The sequence below is a fragment of the Macaca mulatta genome, chromosome 9 (genome assembly GCF_049350105.2).
Source record: "Macaca mulatta isolate MMU2019108-1 chromosome 9, T2T-MMU8v2.0, whole genome shotgun sequence".
In the NCBI taxonomy this organism is placed as follows: Eukaryota; Metazoa; Chordata; class Mammalia; order Primates; family Cercopithecidae; genus Macaca; species Macaca mulatta.
In genome coordinates, this window is record NC_133414.1 from 114,193,129 (window position 1) to 114,199,567 (window position 6,439).

Here is a 6,439-nt window from a genome sequence, read left to right on the forward strand (position 1 = left end):
TGGTTTGAGGGAGTGGCTAGGGGTAGGGGTTGTGGGGAGCAACCCAAAGCAGGCTCAGTAAATAGCAGTTTGAAGCCCACACTGACACAGTCAGGACCCTCTAGCTAGAAAAACAAATGCTTGGGAGGGAGGCACAGCTTTTAGGTTTAAATCTCACTTTAACCACAATGGAGTCACATCACTGGCACATTTAACTTAGGGCCAGGATAGCTATGTGCATTCAGTAAAGGGCAATTTTGTTGTAAACAGCTGGCAGGGTAAGAAGGGAGACAGCATCTCAGAGACACTAAGTGTGAGTTTAGTGATTTGAGTATTTTTTACACAACATGGACACTTAATGCAAGCCAACTTCAAATCTGGTGCTCAACCACTGAAACCAGCAGTTTGTTCCAATGATGGACAAAAACCAGACGGAGTTGAACTTATTGAGAGGCCAGCTCTACTTTATTTTATAGATGATTTAAGAAATTTCCATGGTTTATTTTGAAAATATTCCATTTTTGACCTATGTATTGACTTTAGAACCTAATCTCTTTGTACATTATAATTCTGCTTTACTTATTTTGTGACCTTTCTCAGTCATTTAACCTCTGAGACTCCATTTCCTCCTGTGTAAAATAGAGTTAGAAAAACTGGTCTTCAAGTAGCCTTGTCCTCTGCCTTTCTCTTCTGCGCTGATGCCACCTCAAGCTGGCCAGTCTCCTTGGGACCAAACACTGTGCCTTCAATTAAGGTGCAGAGTTCTGACGGAGAGATATTTGAAGTTGAGGTGGAAATTGCCAAACAATCTGTGACTATCAAGACCATGTTGGAAGATGTGGGAATGAATGATGGAAGAGATGATGACCTAGTCATTTACCACATTTTATTGTTGTTATCAATTTTTTTTTTTTTTTTTTTTGAGACAGAGTCTCGCTCTGTCACCCAGGCTGGAGTGCTGTGGCCGGATCTCAGCTCACTGCAAGCTCCGCCTCCCGGGTTCACGCCATTCTCCTGCCTCAGCCTCCTGAGTAGCTGGGACTACAGGCGCCCGCCACCTCACCCGGCTAGTTTTTTTGTATTTTTTTTTAGTAGAGACAGGGTTTCACCGTGTTAGCCAGGATGGTCTCGATCTCCTGACCTCGTGATCCGCCCGTCTCGGCCTCCCAAAGTGCTGGGATTACAGGCTTGAGCCACCGCGCCCGGCCTGTTATCAATTTTTTTAAGTGGAGATGAAGTCTCGCTATATTGCCTAGGCTGGTCTCAAACTCCTGGGCTCAAGTGATCCCCTCACCTCAGCCTCCCAAAGTGCTGGGATTATAGGCGTGAGCCACTGTACCCAGTCCTCTCCTTGTGGTTTATGCTCTCAGTAAGTCTAGGTCCAGGTGGAGGAGGAGGCAGAATGTACCCAATGAGCCAGCATCTATTAGGCAAAGAAGGACAGCCCTTCCTGCACCCCACCTTCATACCAGGTTGTATCTTGATATACTGACATGGAAAAGGAGGCCTTCAATGGAGTGCTCCAGGGCCTCTCTGCTTTACCACTAGCCTGGCCTACCAAACTTGCAATTTCCTGATTCATAACTCCATCCCATTCCTGATTCTTCCTGCCTCCAGTCCTGCCACATGTCCCACTTCAGGCTTCCATCTATTCTGACTCCTGTGGGTTTTAGAGCATCCCCTGGGGCCACCTCCTGGCAGTGAACTGGCTTACCCAGGAAATGTAGAGGAACTATTTTTTTGTCTGATAGGTGGCTGGGGACAGAGAAGTCCTAGCCCCAGATCTCCCAGGGCTGCTGGGCGTATCACAATACCTGATTTTTATCAAAAGTTTATTCTGTGCCAGATACTTTCTAAATTCTCTATATCAGTTCATCCTCCTAACAACCCTCTAAAACAAATGCTATTATTATCTCCACTTTAGACAGGAGGAAGTAAGGTCAAAGAGGTTAAATAACTTGCTCAGGGTTAGCCATCTATAATCCCAGTTGGGCAAGGATTCAAAATAGGGGTGTCTATTGCAGGAGCCTGTCTTCTGAACCACTGTGCTGTGATTCCTCCAGGGATCCCCATTTGAGTTCATGGCACTGGCGTCCTTCCAGTTCCTTCAAACATCAGCATTGCCTTCCATCCTTCCCACCACTCACCACCCATGACTCAGTGAAGAATAGAATTGTATCCATTCCTCTCCTTCCTTCCCCAGGCCCAACACAAATGTCCTAATTCAGGTCTTTTTTACTTCCCATCAGGATTCTTTTTTTTTTAGATGGAGTTGGAGTCTCGCTCTGTCGTCAGGCAGGAATGCAGTGGCCCTATCTTGGCTCACTGCAACCTCTGCCTCCCAGGTTCAAGTATTCTCCTACCTCAGCCTCCCAAGTAGCTGGGATTACAGGTTCATGCCACCACGCCCAGCTAATTTATGTATTTTTAGTAGAGGCGAGGTTTCACCTTGTTGGCCAGGCTGGTCTCGAACTCCGGATCTCAAGTGATCCACCCACTTCAGCCTCTCAAAGTGCTGGATTACAGGCATGAACCACCACGGCCGGCCCTATCAGGATTCTTTCTCTTTTATGGTTATATTTGTTACTATAAAGATGGCATGGGCCAGGAGTGGTGGCTCATGCCTGTAATCCCAGCACTTTGGGAGGCCAAGGCAGGAGGATCGCTTGAGCCCAGGAGTTCAAGGCCAGCCTGGGCAACATAATGAGATCCCATCTCTATTTTACATATATTAGCCAAGTGTGGTGGCATACACCTGTAGTTCCAGCTACTACGGAGGCTGAGGCAAGAGGATTGATTGAGGCTGGGAGGTCAAGGCTGCAGTAAACTGTGGTTGTGCCACTGCACTCCAGCCTACATGACAGAAAAAGACTCTGATGAAGAAAAAAACAGTAAAATAAAAAATGATATTTACTGTATTTATTTATTTATTTATTTGAGACAGATTCTCACTCTGTCGCCCAGGCTTGAGTGCAGTTGTGTAATCTCAGCTCACCTCAAACTTCACCTCCTGGGTTCAAGCCATTCTCTTGCCTCAGCCTCCTGAATAGCTGGGAGTACAGGTGCGTGCCACCACGCTGGGCTAATTTTTTGTATTTTTAGTAGAAACAGTGTTTCACCATGTTAGCCAGGATGGTCTCAATCTCTGCACCTCGTGATCCACCTGCCTTGGCCTCCCAAAGTGCTGGGATTACAGGCATGAGCCACCATGCGCGGTCCTGTATGATATTTTTCTTATTTTTTCGGTTAACATTTATCATAAGTGTTTTTTTCATATTTTTTAAGCCTCTTGGTAAACATCATTTTGATGACTGCCAAATTGATAACAGTCCATTGTTAGGATATCCCACAGTTTACCGAGCCATTCTCCTATCCATCTCTTTCTGGAGTTTCCAGATTTTCTATATTAAAAATAGTGCTGCAAGAGGAGTAACTGCATTAAAAAAAAAAGTGGGGGCAGTGGGGGAGTAATGCTGTGATTCCCAGAAATTGAATTAGTGGGTCAAAGGTTGCACATACATATTTATACAAGTTGCCTTTCTTTCTTCCTTTTTTCCTTCTTTCTTTCCTTCCTTCCCTCTTTCTTTCAAGATGGTGTCTCACTATGTTGCCCAGGCTAGTCTTTAACTTCTGGGGTCAAGCAATCCTCCCTTCTCAGCCTCCTGAGCAGAGGGGATTACAGGCATGTGTCACCACACCCAGCATAAATTGCTTTTCTAAGAGATTGGCTACTCAAGATTTATGAGGTTCTAGTCTCTTCACATCCTTCCCAGCCTGGGGGTAAAATTATTGAGAATCTTTGCCTCTTTAGTATTATTCCATTTCTGTAGTTCAAAAACAGGCAAAACCAATCGTGGTGTTAAAAATGAAGACAGGGCCAGGTGTGGTGACTCATGCCTGTAATCCCAGCACTTTGGGAGGCCGAGGTGGGCAGATCACTTGAGGTCAGGAGTTCGTGACCAGCCTGGCCAACATGGTGAAACCCCGTCTCTACCAAAAATACAAAAATTAGCTGGGCGTGGTGGCGGGTGCCTGTAATCCCAGCTACCGAAGGCTGAGGCAGAGAATTGCTTGAACTTGGAGACGGAGGTTGCAGTGAGCTGAGATCACACCACTGCACTCCACTCCAGCCTGGGCAACAGAGTGAGACTGTCTCCAAAAAAAAAAAAAAAAAGAAAGAAAGAAAAAGAAAAAGAAAAAGAAAAAAGGTGGGCATGCTGTTCACACTTGTAATCCCAACACTTTGGGAGGCCAAAGTAGGTGGATCTCTTGAGCAGCTTGGGCAACATGGCAAAACTCCATCTCTACAAAAGTTTAAAAATTAGCTAGGCATTGTAGCACTTGCCTATAGTCTCAGCTACTCAGGATGCCAAGGAGGGAGGATCACTTGAGCTTGGGGAAGTAAAGGCTGCAGTGAGCCGTGCCATTGCATCCAGGCTGGGTGAGACAGTGAGACCCTGTCTGTCTCAAAAAAATAATAATAATGAAATCAAGATAATGACTACCCTTGTAGGGAAAAAGTGATGGGGAAGAGACATGAGGAGGACTACTGGGGTATTGGTAATGTTCTGTTTCTTGACGTCAGCATTGGTTACACAATGTGTTTGATTTGAGAAAATTTGTCATGTTGTACATTTATGATATGTGCACTTTTCTGTAAGTTATACTTCAGTATGAAGTTGACTAAGTACACCAAAATCACAAGCAACAAAAGAAAAAATAGGTAATAATTTGGGCTTCATCAAAGTTAAAAACTTTAGTGCTTTAAAGGAAACAATCAAGAAAGTGAAAAGGACCCACAGAACAGAGAAAATATTTGCAAATCATATACCTGATAAAGGACTTGTATCTAGAATACATAAATAACTTTAAAAACTGAATAATAACAAGACAATTCAATTTAAAAACGGGCAAAAGATATGAACAGACATTTCTCCAAAGAAGATAGATAAATGACTGATACAAGCACATAAAAAGATGCTCCACATCAGTAATTGTCAGGAAAATGCAAATCAAAGCCACAATGAGATACTACTTCCCATACTCTAAAATAGCTATAATCAAAAAGATAGACAATAACAAGCGTTGATGAGGATACAGAGAAATTAGAACCTCCACACATTGCCGATGGTAATACGAATTGGCACAGTTGCTTTGGAAAACAGTCTGGTACTTTCTCAGGTGGTTAAACATAGAGTTACCATATGACCCAGCAATTCTACCCCAAAGACCCAAGACAAATGAAAACATATGTCAATACAAATATGTGTATATGAACATTCATAGCTGCATATTTCTTTTCTTTTTCCGTTGTTGTTGAGACAGGGTCTCAGTCTGTCACCCAGGCTGGAGTGCAGTGGTGCAATCTCAGCTCATTGCAACCTCCACCTCCCAGGCTCAAGTTATCCTCCCACCTCAGCCTCTTGAGTAGCTGGTAGGACTGGCACGTACCACCACACCAGCTAATTTTTTGTATTGTTTGTAGAAAGTTTCACCATGTTGCCCAGGCTGGTCTCAAGTAATCTGCCTGTCTCAGCCTTCCAAAGTGCTGGGATTACAGGCACTAGCCACTGCACCTGACCTAGCAGCCTATTTCATAACAGCAAAAAAGTGGAAATAACCCAAATGTCCATCAATTGATGAAAGGATAACTAAAATGTAGTATATCCATATAATGTAATATTATTGAGCAATAAAAAAATTAAGCCAGGCACAGTGGCATGTGCCAGGAGTTTGAGTCCAGCCTAGGCAACATAGTGAGACCTTGCCCCTTAAAAAAAAAAGAAAAAAGAAAAGAAGTTCTGGTACATGCTACAACATGGATGAATCTTGAAAACTTCATGCTAACTGATAGAGGCCAGTCACAAAAGGTCATATATTGTATGATTCCATGTATATGAAATGTCTTACAGACATAGATTAGCAATTACCTAGGGCTGAGAGAGTGGGGAAAATGTGGAGTGACTGCCAACGGATACGGGTGTTCTTTCGGAAGTGATGAAAATGTTTTAAAGTCAATTGTGGCGATGGTTGCACAAATTATGAATATGCTAAAAGCTGTTGAACTGTATACTTTATTGATTGACAAGGTCTCACTCTGTTGCCCAGGCTGGAGTGCATTTGCCTGACCTTGGCTCACTGCAACCTTGACCTCCTGGGCTCAAGGCATCCTCCCACCTCAGCCTCCAGAGCAGCTGATTACTACATGCTTGTACCCCCATACTTAGCTAATAGTTGTATTTTTTTTTTGTAGAGACAGTCTTACTATGTTGCCCAGGCTGGACCCCAGCTCCTGGCCTCAAGTGATCCTACTACCTCAGACTCCCCGAAGTACTAGGATTACAGGCGTGAGCTGCCCAGCCCTGCCGAATAGTCATTTTTATTTTTATTTTACTTTTTTGAGATGGAGTCTCACTCTGTTGCCGAGGCTGGAGTGCAGTGGCACCGTGTCAACTCACTA

General features: G+C 44.0%; 1 long non-coding RNA gene across 1 annotated transcript; it reads left to right on the forward strand.

The window, feature by feature from the left end:
- Positions 1–2,930: 2,930 nt before the first annotated feature.
- Positions 2,931–4,457, forward strand: LOC144331281 (uncharacterized). Its single transcript, XR_013398319.1, has 2 exons — positions 2,931–3,160; positions 4,237–4,457. It is a non-coding gene; the product is annotated as an uncharacterized LOC144331281 (long non-coding RNA).
- The last annotated feature ends 1,982 nt before the right edge of the window (positions 4,458–6,439 follow it).